We start from the raw sequence: 13,426 nt of genomic DNA on the forward strand, positions 1-13,426 counted from the left end.
AGGTAAGTATTTCTTCTTACAGGTACACTAAACAGGGGACAGTTCAGAGGCTATTGTTGCTTAAATGCACTGCCCTGACTGTCCGAGGGGTATTTTTATGTAAAAAAAAAATATATATATATATATATTCTTGTGGAACTCTGCTGTAATATTTCTGTACTTGTTACTGACTCCTTAGTCTTCAGTTGTTCACACTAACATTTTTTTGATGTTTTTTCTCTTGTTTGTCAACTCTGAGGAGCAAGGCATCCAGTGGCATACGAGGGAGATGAAGGGTTCCATGGGTGATACTCACAGAGAAGGTAAAGTATTGAATTGAAAGTTGATAATGGTCACATCTTCTAGTCTCCATTTGCAAGCAATTTCTGCATTTAAAGCTCAACAATGGCCCTTCACATACTGTAGCTGCTGACTTTTAATATTACTACACTTGCCTGTCCTGGAGTCCAGCGATGTCGGCACCCAAAGCCGATTTTGGTATTGACTCTCCAGCAGGGGAAAGGAGGGGAAAGGAGGAGGGGGCAAAACTTCCGGGACACTGCGCCGTGGCCCGTGTCCCGGAAGAGGGGAAGGGGTACCTGACAAAAATGGGTACCCGTCCCCCCACCTCCCCTCTGAAAGGTGCAAAATGTGGCACCGGAAGGGGGGAGGAAGCAAAAGAGCGGAAATTAAATGTTTGGGTGGAACTCCGCTTTAACCAGAGTGTATTAGCTATTGATGATCCAAACCAATAATTTTACCTTACTGGTAGTTACGTACCAAGGCTTTAACACACTGGCACTGATGTGGCACTGGAAATAACACAACCATGACTCACATGCTGCAGCCACAAAAGTTATCCTCCTATTATGAGGGGGGGAATGAAACAATTAATATTTTAGCTTACTCTTTTTCAGTGAACATTGGAAATGGCATACTAAAGCTGTATCCTTCAAGACAGTCAGGGAAAGTCCCTATCATCCAAAACAAGTGTAGACAGCACTGCATAATATGTTTGAACTATATAAAAATGGATTTTTGTAAGATCTTACCGTAAAATCCTTTTCTCTTAAGCTCATTGACAGACGTAGTCTTCTTGATTCTCAAGAGCTGGGTTATGTTGTCTCCGCAGGAGTAGGACTAGGCAGAAAGACAAAACGTTCTGGCTCCACCTTAGGGGCAGTCCCTGAGGGTATATCCTCCCTCTCTCTGCTACAGGGAATCAGTTCTGTTTTAAAGCAGTACAGAGAATTTAACCCAACCCAACTCAATGATAGAGGGGCGGGTACTACGTCTGTCAATGAGCTTAAGAGAAAAGGATTTTACGGTAAGATCTTACAAAAATCCATTTTTCTCTATCGCTCATTGACAGACGTAGTCTTCTTGATTCTCAAGAGCTGGGACATCCAGAAGCAGTGCCACAAATGAGGGGTGGGATTGACAAATCAAATCCAATCTAGAAGGCCCAACCGGTGCCAAACTAGAAGTTTTAAAGGCTCATTATAAACAAAGAATGAGACTAAAGAAACATTTTCCAACGGAAAAAACCCTCGAGGTAGACCACTGGTCTCCTCAAATTGCGGCCTGCAAAACCTTGCGGCCAAACGAGGCATCAGACGATGCCATTACATCAACTTTATAATGTTTAGTAAAGGTATGCACCGACGACCAGGTAGCCGCCTTGCACACCTGGACCACTGACGCCTGATGGCGAAAGGCCCATGACGCACTAAGTGCCCGAGTGGAGTGAGCCTTAACAGGAAACGGGGGCTCCCGACCCTTAATAGAATAAGCCTGTACTACCGTCTGTCTGATCCATCTGGAAATGGTCGCGGCAGATGCAGGCAACCCCTTTTTGGGTCCATCTGGGATCACAAAAAGTGAATCCGTCTTGCGAAACGAGTCTGTCGTTTTCAAGTATACCCTGATCGCCCGGACCACATCCAAGGAGTGTAAAGCAAACTCCCGAGGATGACTGGGCTTAGGACACAGGGAAGGTAATACAATTTCTTCATTTAGATGAAATTCTGAAACCACTTTTGGTAGGAAGGATGGATTCGGACGAAGAACCACCTTATCTTTATGAACCACCAGATATGGGGAACGACAAGATAATGCGGCCAGTTCTGACACCCTGCGTGCAGAAGTAATAGCCACCAAGAAGGCCACCTTCTGGGACAACGTAGGTAGAGGAATCTCCCTAATATCTTCAAAGGGAGGCTTCTGAAGAACCGACAACACTAAATTAAGATCCCAGGGGGGTAACGGCGCGTGCACTGGCGGAGCCAGATGTCGCACCCCCTGGATGAAATTCCGCACCAAGGAATGAGTAGCCAAAGGATTCTGAAAGAAGATGGCTTATGCTGAGACCTGACCCTTGATAGTACTCAAGGCCAGTTTCTGCTCAACCCCTTGTTGCAGAAAAGCCAATATTCGACTAATCGAATAAGACCGAGGACGGAACCCCAAAGGTTCACACCATGCAATGTAGGACTTCCATGTGCGATGATAAATCTTTCTGGAAGTCGCTTTCCTTGCTTCAACTAGAGTAGGAATAACTGAAGCTGACAAACCTTTGTCCTTCAGCACCTGGGTCTCAATAGCCAGGCCGTTAAAGCCAGCGATCGTAAAGCAGGATGGAAGATCGGTCCCTGAGACAGTAGATCCTCCCTGAGAGGAAGTCTCCACGGGACGTCCGCCACCAGTCTGACCATGTCGGCGTACCAAGCTCGACGAGGCCAGTCCGGAGCTACCAGGATTACTGGAATTCCTTCCTCCTCTATCCTGCGAAGAAGTCTTGGCAGTAACGCGAGAGGAGGGAAGGCATATATTAGCTGGTATTGCCCCCACGGGGCGATCAGTGCGTCTGCGGTTTCTGCTAGAGGATCGCGGGAGCGAGCCACGAATCTCTGAACTTTCCTGTTGAATCGTGATGCCAACAGATCCACATCCGGGGTGCCCCACCGTAGGCACAACTGGTGGAAAACGTCTGGATGGAGGGACCATTCCCCCTGATCCAGGGTCTGACGGCTGAGATAATCTGCCTGCCAATTCTCCACCCCCGGAATGAACACCGCAGAGATTGCTGGAACAAATCGTTCCGCCCAGCGAAGAATGCAAGCCACTTCTTTGGCCGCTCGGACACTCTTGGTGCCCCCCTGGTGATTGACATAAGCCACGGCCGTGGCATTGTCCGACTGGATCCGAACCGGGCTGCCCTGGAGCTGCTCGGTCCAGTGAATCAGACAAAGTCTGATCGCTCTCAGTTCCAATACATTTATCGGTAACCTGGATTCTTCCGGGGACCAAAGTCCCTGGACAGATAACTGACCGAGAATTCCTCCCCATCCGGATAGACTGGCATCCGTGGTCACTATCGTCCAATATATTGGCAGAAATGACTTTCCCTGGCTGAGCATCGGAGACCAAAGCCACCAGACCAGAGACTCTCTGGTCTGTTTGCTCAATCGGATCTGATTGTCCAGGGATTCCGGATTCCGATTCCATCTGAGAAGAATCTCTTGCTGAAGAATTCGGGTATGGGACTGGGCAAATGGGACTGCTTCGAACGAAGCCACCATCAACCCCAGAACCCTCATGCAAGTCCGAAGGGAAGACCAGCTGTTGGACAGTAACAACTGGACTGCTGATTGAATCTTTCGGAGTTTCCCTACCGGAAGAAAAACTCTTGTCCTGACTGTGTCTAGAATTAGACCCAGATATTCGAGCCTCTGGGTGGGAACCAGAAATGACTTTTGCTGGTTCACCAGCCACCCGAATTCCTGTAAAGAAATCATAGTAATCTCTATGTTTTGTAGCAAGGTCTGAGGAGACTCTGCATGAAGCAGAAGATCGTCTAGGTAACCAAGGATCGATATGCCTCTTTGGCGCAGAAGTGCCAACATTGGGGCCAACACCTTTGTGAAGACCCGCGGAGCCGTGGCGAGACCGAAAGGTAACGCCACAAACTGATAGTGGTTCTCTTCTACGGAAAAGCGTAGAAACCGCTGATGTCCTGCGAAAATTGGAATGTGAAGATAGGCGTCCTTGATGTCTATGGACGCTAGGACATCCCCTGGATGCAGGAAGGCTGCTACCGTGCGAATGGACTCCATTCTGAATCTTCTTATGTTGACAAAAGAATTGAGTGCTCTTAAGTCCAGAATTGGACGCACTTTGCCCTCTTTCCTGGGTATTGTAAATAGGTTTGAATAAAACCCTTGAAACCGTTCTGTCCAAGGAACGTGGACTACCACTCCTTGTTGTAGTAAATCTGTGACTGCTCTCCGCAGATCTTCTAAACGATCTGAGGATAGTCGGATATTGGAAGGGAAGAATCGCGCCGGTGGGAGAGATCGAAACTCGATCTTGTACCCTGACCTTATGACTTCGCAAACCCATTTGTCCGGGATTCTGGAAAGCCATGGATCCGGGAACCGGCGAAGACGTCCCCCCACCCCAGTTATGGGTGGGGGCGCACCTTCAGGCTTTGGATGGTTTATCTTCAGGTCTGGGGGGGGCGGGCTTTTGCTTGCCCGACCAACGACCCCTGACGCCTCCTGCAGGAGCTTTGGAGGACTTAGTTTTTTCACCCGCGGGACGAAAAAACCTCTTGTGAGCAGAAAAAGAAGGCCCTCGTCTTTGACGAGTTCCTCTACCTTTAAAATTTTGCGGTAAAAAGGTGCTCTTTCCACCCGTGAGATCTTTAATGATCTCATCTAAGTTGGCTCCAAATAGACGCTCTCCTGAAAAGGGGATATTAGCCAATGCTTTTTTGGAACCTTGGTCGGCTAACCAACCTTTTAGCCACAGTGTACGCCTGAGAACCACTGCTGAGACTGATGCTCGCGCCAATAATGGAGTGGCGTCTAACGCCGCATCACACACAAACTGTAACCCCTGTATCATTTGTTCCAACAAATCTGATACCGCCTGAGGGACCTCTTCTAAGTCCCGGCGTAACCACTTGGTCCATTCAGTTACAGCCTGCGAAACCAGACCAATAGCAATTATTGGTCTGAAAGCTGATCCAATCAAGGAAAACATGGTGCGAGACATAGCTTCTATCTTGCGATCCACTGGATCTTTAAAAGACGGAGCGTCTTCTAAAGGAATAACCGTGGCTTTATTCAATCTAGCAATTGGTGAATCCACCACAGGTGGTTCTGTCCATTTCTTAATAAGGGTTTCCTCAAACGGATAACGCCTGTCAATGCGTTTAGAAATAGTAAAAGTGCGTTTTGGCAGACGCCATTCTTCTTCGATTGGATTGCCAAAACATTTGGGCAATGGAAAAACCTTCGCCACTTTGATGCGTTTTTTAGTCCCAAAAGGGATTTCAGTTTCAGCTATTTCCGATGGAGTACCCTGTAACCTTAAGGTTTCTTGAACAGATACAATGAGTGCGTTTACCAACGCTTCCTCTCGGGCTATGGCGGATGCCGAAACATCCTCCTCACTGTCTGAAGAGACAGGACCCGAGACACCAATCCCAGATGAAGTACCTGCAACTGCAGAAATAGGCTCAGAGTCTGAATCCGAGGTTTCAGATAATATGGGGTTAGGCGGGGGTCGCTTTCTTGCGCCCTGTCCCTGACAAGCCACTTCCACCCGGGACACAAAAGTTTCCATAATAGCTGACAAAGATTCAATTGTCAATGGGGTGCTGGAGGATCCCGCAGACCCCTCGAGGGGATCCGGAGGAGATACATGAGTGGCAGGGTCCATGTTAATTCAGGACACCTTTGCCAGCAAAACAAAAAAACTTTTTTTTTTTTTTTTTTTTTGTGTGTCTCCCCCTAGCGCAATAGCACCCCTCAGAGTACCTGCTTCTCGATCCCACAGAGAGAGAGAGGGACCCCCAAGGCTCATCAACCGATGCAGTGCAGTTTCCAACCAACTGCAGTCAGCGTCTGTCTTACACAGACTGGAAGGAGCTGTTTGCTTTTTCCCGGGTAGAAGGACGTGGCTCCGCCCCCTGTGTACGCCTTCCGGCGTTCCCAGCTCTCCACGAGGTAGCTGGGCTCACAAAACATGGCCGCCCCCATAGAAGAGACATAAGACTCCAAAAACATGGCGGCCGGCGTGACCTGAGGACATACATGCATTTGGTCTACGGCAAAATGGCGGCGGACCGCCGAAATCGTTTTCCCAGCACATCCACCTGCATCTCTGCTAAGAGGCGATATATGGATCTACAGAAGATATACTACACATAAGGTAGGATTATACCTCCTATGTCAGCTGTAATGTTACAGTCTGCTGGGTAGAGTGTTAGCTCTTAAACCAAGTCCACTTCCCACAAACACATGCTGTATTACAAGGGGGACTTGTAAGTATCAGATATATACTGACCATATATGGAGGGGCCCATAATACATACTGCCTCATAACGAGGAAAAAAAGGGAACGTTTACTCACCATACCGAACCGACAGGCACCCTCTCTTCACAATACTCTCTCCACCGGGGTGGGGGTTCGTGGACCACTCCGGACGCCTCGACTCTCTGGTTCTTGGCGTCCAAGCGAGACTTTTAACTCGCAAGGTCAGTCCCTCCACTGGGACTCCGTCGCGGCCGACCCAGCGCGGAGCTCTGATCTGCACGTGCTCGTAGGCAGAAACCGGGGTGACCACTGGATCTCAACATCCAGCCCGTCGCCCGGCCCCGCATACTTACTTGAATGTGTCGCGGCCAACCAAGCGCAATGCAATGGTCTGCGCGCGCTCGTAGGCCGGCTGGGGTGACCACAAGTGTCGCCCAGTCCGGCATCTTTGCTTGAAGATCTCACAGGAAAAAACACTGGAGAAAACTACCTAAAAAATGTCTTTTTCTTAAAGAAAAAAGTCTTGCCAGGACCAAAAGATCCCAGCAAGGAACTTAGGTCCTTACTCCTGACTAGACAGAAAAAAACTGATTCCCTGTAGCAGAGAGAGGGAGGATATACCCTCAGGGACTGCCCCTAAGGTGGAGCCAGAACGTTTTGTCTTTCTGCCTAGTCCTACTCCTGCGGAGACAACATAACCCAGCTCTTGAGAATCAAGAAGACTACGTCTGTCAATGAGCGATAGAGAAATTTAACTTATTACAAGCAGGAATAATAGCACATATTTAAAACCTTGAAATAAACACTTCTTTTTTGGAGTTGGTTTTGTGTTTTCAGTTTCACTATTTGTTAACCACCAGACTCAATTTTCTGTTCTGTGTTTTATTAGATTGGTGGTGAGAGCAGGAAGATCCTCTGAATTTTACACTCCCTTACTGATGGTTCCAGTGGCAGACACACATCCATCATTAACCTCAACCTGATGAAACAGAAAACTTCATCTTCCACTGGGCTGCTTCGTAACACATGCTGCAGAAACGCCGTATCCTTCATCTTCGAGTGATTAAGAATGGTGGGCCACCCCGAGAGAGAGATCAGTATATTATGATACTGCCTTCGTCATGCCATCCAGCATGTCTTTGAAAGGTGCTTGAACTTTATCCATGTTATGTGGTTACCAGAGTCTGGCTTTGCATCTCTGGATTTTCTGTTACACTTTTGTTTTTTTAATAAAGATATAAAGTCTGAGGTCCAGATGAACAATGAGGAAATAAATGATATTGCAGACACCTTGACATGCATTTTGTGTTACTTTTGTAAAAAAATAACAGCACTAGATGTGTCCCATTCAATGACATCACTGCAGTTCTATAGTTGGGGTGATGAAATGACCGTATAAGATGGTGGGTTTCAGAGTAGAAAATAGAAAAGTAAGTTTCTCATGTTGAACACAGATTGTAGTGACTTTTTGGCGTTCTAGTTTTTTTTGGCACCGTATATAATTTTTGAAAGGGGGTAAAAACTGTAGTGCTAGGAACTGTTTTTAAACTGTACTGTAGGCACAGCATCGCACGACTGCGCAATTGTCCGTTAAAGTCACGCAGTAAAAAATCGCAAAAAACCCCCTGGTCCGGAAGGGGGTAAAATCTTCCGGGGCTTAAGTGGTTAAAAGAGAGGGGCTGGTAGTGACATTTTAGATTTTTTCTTTTTTACTAACCGCAATGGGGTGGGGGCTGGCTGAGACAGAGACACAGACTCCTGAGCTGACAGGCAGGGACGGGGGGGGGGGGGAGCAGAGAGGAGGGACAGCGGATGACGAAGGCACGTAGGCGGTTCATGGTTGTCGGGGGTCATGAGCCATTATTATCGTGGTCAGGAGACAGGAAGTGGCAGGATCAGCCAGTTTTTTTTTTTTTAAAGTTTCCAGAGGGACAGCACAAGCATTGTGTGGTTTAACCTGCTATAAGGAATCAGGATCTTTATTTTTAGGGTAACAACCACTTTAATTGATTTATTTTACTTCTGTGGACATCAAGCTTGTTCTCTCTTTTTCCAGCACACCTATGAAAAAAGCTGGGGGCCACTTAACTACAGTTTGTGGTCCTGACTTTGATCTCTTGGGTGTTCATTACAGTTCTAGCCCTATTTTTTTTTTTTTTTTAAAGCTCTGCTCCCTTGAGGGAGACTCATACCAGCCTTTTTCAACTGGGGGTGCTGACTGAGGTCGTCAGGGGTGCCACAACATTCTGGTTGAGAATGGCAATCAAAGATCAGCCCAAGCTCAGTTTCTCTGCTGAACTGTAAATCAGCACAGCAAAAGCTCGGCAAGTACAGTGAATTGCAAAACAGGGCAGGGGGCGGTGTCTTTTTGAGTCCTGAGCGCTCAGCCTCCCACCTCAGGACAATACTTTTAAGTGCAGGGCTGGTAAAGGTTTAGTATTGCACATCTTTAAAATGGCTACAGGTGTAGGTGTGTACATGTACTGTATATGTGAGTATGAAGGTTACTTTTAATCTTGACCTCTGATCCCCTGCAATTAGAGGTATTTTACAGGTGGCGATGAGTTACTTTTCTCACTACCTTTTTTTAACCCTCCTTAATGGACCACTACTATGCTGCAACCATGTGCAGTGCACATCGTTACATGGGGGCCCTATGCACCTGGGGGTATACTTCCTATTGCTGCTACAGCATGTATACATTCCTGGCTGCTGCATCCGCAGTTGGGGGTGGTAAAAACATGCCTTAGCAGCATGGTTTTTTTCTGTCCCTCAACCTTATGTGTTAAAGATACCTTGGTTCACATCTATGCAGTTGTGTTGGGCAGCCCACTTATTTCAATGGGCTGCCCTAACCACAGAATTGCAGGGTATGAAGTCACTGGCCCTTTTTTTTTTTTTTTTATTGCAATAGACCATAGATTTGAATGGAAGGAGTGAAGATATGTCAACTCCTAGCGAAGCTTCATTTTTGAAGCTACATGACAAACTATTAATGTTTTGATAATGTGTACAGCACTGTGCTGTCCATATTATCAATTGCAGACTGCTTTACTAGGAGTTTGAGGAGAGTTAACGTGCTTTAAACTCCTACTTTTAATGCCAGTGTGAACAGGACCTGAAACCTGCTGCATATTCCAATGGGTGGGGGTACCATTGATAATTAATGTTCCTGACACACAGTAATCTGAACCAAACCTTAGATTTGGGTGCCTTGAGACTAAAAATATTTTTTAAAGCGGAGTTCCACCCTGGGAATACATTTTTAAATAAAAATACCCCCGGGACAGTCAGGGCTAGTACATTCCACAATGGCTAGCCTCTGATCTGTCCCGGGTTGCACTTACCTGAAAGAAGAAATACTTACCTTGAAAATGTATTCTCCAGCGCTGCCATCTCAGGTGTGGGCAGCTTGAAGCCAGCGTGATCCTCTTCTGCGTCCTCTTCCGTCTTCTTCGGTCCCACGATGCACTGCACCGGCCCCGACGTCACTTCGGGTGCGCGCGCGTCATCCCTCCACAGCTTCTGGGCATGCCCAGAAGCTGTTTAGAAGGGAATGACGCGCGCGCCCCGGAAGTGACGGCGGGGCCGGTGCAGGCGCATTGATTCCTGGGAGAGATGACGTTCAGCTCCCAGGAATAATTGCAAACCCAGGAAGTGACGAATCGCTGTGGCCGCCGAGGGGAGGAAGAAGGAAGTAAGGTGAGTATATTTTCTTCTATAAGAGGTAAGTAAAAAAAAAAAAAAAAAAATTTGATTATCCATTTGTTTTTCAGGTGACCCGGAGCGAGAAGATGGAGGTAAGTATAAATTTAGGGAGGAACTCCACTTTAAGGGTGCACCAACTGGAAAAATATTGAAAAACACTGACTTAGACAGCCTTATGTTCTCCACATTAGAAACTTAGAAGGCATTTTGGTGCCAGATATGAGCTTTCCAGTCCAGGGGTCACCTATCTCTCCACTTTTTGGGTTGATTATGGGCTCCTTTTTAATATAGTTCCATTTTTCCTGTTTCACTTCAGACCTCTACTTTGCTCGGTTCTGTTCACATGGGACAAGTAAATTAAGTCTCTGGCTAGATCAATTTGTCACAATGCCCAGATTATCCCTGGTCTAAAAGTGTGGGGGGAAATCCTTCCTTTCCATATTGTGGAAAATCCTTATGACAGTTACCAGCGTGTCAGGCTAGAGAGCAGTCAATGCAGGGGACTTGCATGCCAGAGTCCTGTCTCCCATTCAACATTTTGGCAAATTGAGTGACTTGGCTGTCTACACTGCATCTTGTTGGAAGGTCATCATATCTGGAATCAGTTGTACGATGCCACAGGGATGACATGCATCAACTTTCAGAGTGTAATCTATAGTCTTGCCACAGCATGACGGTAGTTCCATTCCAGCCTGCATGAGGTTTGAAGACAGGGCTTGCCTGGATTTCTTGCACCTAGCCTGTGGTGATGTCTTCTTAGCATGAAAAGAATGAAGGAAGATTCTATTTGTGTTTGCACAAGAAAAAAAATTAATTTTCACTTTACCTGTTAATTCTGTACAGGATACAGGTTGGTTATATATAGTTCCTGGGTTTTAGGCTGCCACCTTCCAGTGCCTAGACACTGGAAAAGTGCTAGGCATGCAACCCCCCCGCCCCCAGGTGTATTTCTATAACCCCACTGCATAAGTGCTCCGTTTTCAGTAAGCAATGCAGAATTACTCAGGAATAGAAGGGAGAGTGTACTGTACTATACACCACAATATAAAGTTTACATGCAAGTCAAAATTCCTTTTACCTAAATCGTACAGTACAGGACACAGGTTCGATATTCATAGACCCCGGGATGTGTTCACAAGCAATGAATCAGAGGGAAGGGAAACCGTTCAAAACAATGTATCCCTTGCTATAAAGTGCTTTTACACCTTCTATGCAGAACCCCTCTAACTGAGCTTACCAGACACTGATCCCTTTAAATTATAAGTGGATTAGATAGCCCTTTGTTTCCCCCAAGGTATATCTCTACTAATTCCTTCAATGTTCTTTCTCTTCCAGTTTTCTAATAATTAGATAATATCTAATCCAGAATGTTACAGTCTTCCATGGGAAGGGTGACATGCCTGGCTAAGCACATCAAAGATGCGTCAACCACTGGAGCTGTGATCAGAGGGTTTAACTTGGGTTCTTTCAATGGGTATAGTCGTCCAAGCCTCCCCACTGATACCTATCTTTTTGTCAGGTGTTTGCCATTCATCCTGAATAAGTTAATACATAAAGGGGAAGGTCTATGGTACCCTTTTGAGGTTAGGAAAATATCTTCTGACTTTGCACCATGCTTTTTGCACCGTGCTTCCTCTACCTCCTGCCAGCTGATGGCTTCCTTGACTGACCTTGCAAATGGTTTAACCAGAGAATAATCAAATTCAGATGTCCTTTCAACTCCCTAATTTTCTGAGTAATTATCTGAGCTTTGTGGAGCTGAAACCGTGGTACTTTGGGCTGCAGCCTCTAAGTCGGGAGCAGGTGCCTCCAAAGTGACTCCCTGAATAAATCTGTTACTTTGCTGACATCTGTGTCTAAAGCCTCAAAGTCTAAAAGTCTTTGTGACATGCTAGTCTGATGTAGAAAGTGAAGAGGTTATTTTCATACGAATTTTCCCGTATGACAGAATTCTACTTCAGAAGTGATGTCATGTGCTGGCTTGTTTTGTATGTGTTCTTTCTTCTCTGAGCATGCCTAGTCTTGCTCTTAAGATTTTTTTCCATCAAAATCTGTACTAATGAGATGAAAATCGGACGTTGTTTTGACGGACGACAAAAATGATATAGCCTGCACATCAGGATTTTGTCGGCCAAAAAGTCAGTCGGCTGTCGAAAGCACCATACTAACAATCCGAAAATCGGTCGTTGGACGAAATGTCCCATCAGATTTTCTTATTGTGTGTACGGGCCTTTACTTATTAGTCATGGGATTCTCTTTTTTATCTATCTGCAATACTATTCCCAACCTTTTTACATTGTAAGCGGAGGGTGGTCTGCTCATGCAGCAGTCTCCATAGACAGAAGGATAGTAACACCTAAAGGATATAGTCCATGAATAGACAGACGATATAAGTGAAACCCAGCAATGTCAAGCTAACATAGCCACAAACATTTACATGCAATGTGCCAGGAAGAATGACAAAAAAAAAAAAAAAAAGTACAGACAAGAAGGGTGAAGCCCAGCCCCTGTGCAGCAAAGTGCTAAAGACAGAAATTGCGATTAAATTGGAGCTGACAGGGCGGAAGTGATGTCTCTGCCACGCATGCTCAGTGTACTCTGTGGACTCTGGTGCCATCTTGGAAACTGGCAAAGAAGATCCCAGCTGTTGTCACTTCCTGCCAGCATGCTCCAAACCATGGCTACCATCTTGGAAAAGGGCTGTGAGGAACATAGGAGGACTACAGGGCTCAGAAGCACAGCAGCAGAAACATTAAAAAGGAAAGTAAAAGATTTAAGTGTGGATCATTTACAAACAGTATCCAATAGACGTAGTGAGAGAGTGTATGGCATAAAATAGTTATTTTTCTATTTTCTTTGAAGGACATTGGATAGACCAATGGGTATACTACTTCCTACAGAAGGATTAGACAGAGACTTGTAAAACAAAGGAAAGTGGGAAATTTCAGCTGTTGGTTGTTCCCACATTTGTAGCAACCGGTGGACTGAGACTCTTGATACCAATCAACGCTAGTCTGAAAAACTAGGGCCAAGGTTCTGTCAGTCAGAACCTTAAAGTGTAACTAAACCCAGAACCCTGCATTCCCTATATCTGGTCTCCCACAGTACACAGAACATGGAAATTCAAAAGTTTTAGTAAATACAAACTGCCAAATACCTTTTCGCATCAGCATTTTGAGCAGTCTTGTGACCTCTATTAGTATCCAGCAGAGCACTGGTTAAAGCTTGTAAGAGTTTTCATTCTCCCCCGATCGTCATAAGAGGCTGTTGCAGGACCCCTGACCCTCTGTCTGGAGAGGGCTGATTGGCCCTGTGCTGATCACATGCACTCTCCCAAGAAAAAAAAAAAACTAGCAATACACACCAAACTGAGCATGTGCAGCTTGTCCCCAAGGCTCTGTTCTATCAGAAGATG

General features: G+C 46.0%; 1 long non-coding RNA gene across 1 annotated transcript; it reads left to right on the forward strand.

The window, feature by feature from the left end:
* Nucleotides 1–226: 226 nt before the first annotated feature.
* LOC309559237 lies at nt 227–7,530 on the forward strand. The gene is made up of 2 exons (XR_014225454.1): nt 227–302; nt 7,252–7,530. It is a non-coding gene; the product is annotated as an uncharacterized lncRNA (long non-coding RNA).
* The last annotated feature ends 5,896 nt before the right edge of the window (nt 7,531–13,426 follow it).

The sequence above is a fragment of the Pelophylax lessonae genome (assembly GCF_965119305.1).
Source record: "Pelophylax lessonae genome assembly, chromosome: 6".
NCBI classification, from domain to species: domain Eukaryota; kingdom Metazoa; phylum Chordata; class Amphibia; order Anura; family Ranidae; genus Pelophylax; species Pelophylax lessonae.